This window comes from Dermacentor silvarum, chromosome 3, assembly GCF_013339745.2.
Source record: "Dermacentor silvarum isolate Dsil-2018 chromosome 3, BIME_Dsil_1.4, whole genome shotgun sequence".
Taxonomy (NCBI): domain Eukaryota; kingdom Metazoa; phylum Arthropoda; class Arachnida; order Ixodida; family Ixodidae; genus Dermacentor; species Dermacentor silvarum.
In genome coordinates, this window is record NC_051156.1 from 103573717 (window position 1) to 103574927 (window position 1211).

The window sequence follows — 1211 nt, forward strand, 5'->3', positions numbered from 1 at the left end:
CAACGGAGGTAGCTGAGGCAAGAAATGGCCGCGTCACCACGTGATCAAACATGGTAGCGCCCACGGGAGCGCCGCGAAAAGGGTCAATATCGCATCTACTAGACATACCTAGAACCGGCGCAGTAAGTCATTCTATTGAATTGATCCAATATCTGCAGGAGGGAGCACCAGGAATGCGTCGAATTGGAGCGATCCATGTTAAGTTCAGCCGCATCGGCGTCTTTGACACGCTCCAATCGTACCAACGACCTCGCTTTACCGCGCCATGGGTAAGTGCAAGAGTTGAGCACAAATGTGACTGATGGTTGCAAGCAATTCATCGCTGTAGATGTGGCATTGTTATATTTGGAGCAGAAGCCATGTGTCGAGTTCCACGTTTATGCGACCGAGAACATTCAAAATAAACCAGAAATGAATGTTTTTATTAACATATGTCCTTTTGGCAACGTCTTCGATCTCATGAAATGCGCTTCTGCAGTGGGGTAGGCGCGATCGACCTACATGAAAGAAGTCAAAATGACTTACTTCAACTGAAAACATTCTGTAGAAGAATGCACAAAAGGCAGCACAGACATACGAAAAAGCAGTCGGAATGAATCTCAACTTAATGAGAGAGGGAGACAGACACAAAGCTATGTGAACAGGAGCAAAAAAATATTGAGGAAGTCGTGGATAAATTGCGACACCAGCCGCACCGAGAGACCACTGTCCAGTCAAACGTGTCTATTTTCGCACAGGCGTCCACGTGGCTATTCGCAGTGCACGTCCTGCGGTGGTGTAGCGAAGGCAGAAAATACATCGCCGTCGATAGTTCAGTTGGTAGAGCGGTGGACTGTAGAGGTATTGAACTATAGACATCCATAGGTCGCTGGTTCGAATCCGGCTCGACGGACGGAGTAAACTTTTTTTTTCTGCTCATGTGCTTTCTAAGACGAGAGTGTTGGTCGGGACAGGGAAAAGGGGAGCGGCTAGCGTATTCCGAAGAAGTTTGCAACATAATAAAATAAAAAGGGTCAAACATGTGAGTTAGTGACTCCTTTGAAAGTTAAAAAGTGGTCCTTCAAAAAAGATTTCTAGGACAGTTTTGACGCTCATAAAGTATTTCTTTAGATTTCTGTTTACATTATATTGGTGCAAAATCCTGATTATCGCCGGAAAAAATAAAAGACAAGCTTTCCGTTTGTTGAATTCCTTGTCGGCACCTCAGCACC

The 1211-nt window shown here is 45.4% G+C and overlaps 1 non-coding gene across 1 annotated transcript; it reads left to right on the forward strand.

Moving 5' to 3' along the window:
• Positions 1-801: 801 nt before the first annotated feature.
• Positions 802-892, forward strand: Trnay-gua (transfer RNA tyrosine (anticodon GUA)). The gene is given in 2 exon segments: positions 802-838; positions 857-892. It is a non-coding gene; the product is annotated as a tRNA-Tyr (tRNA).
• The last annotated feature ends 319 nt before the right edge of the window (positions 893-1211 follow it).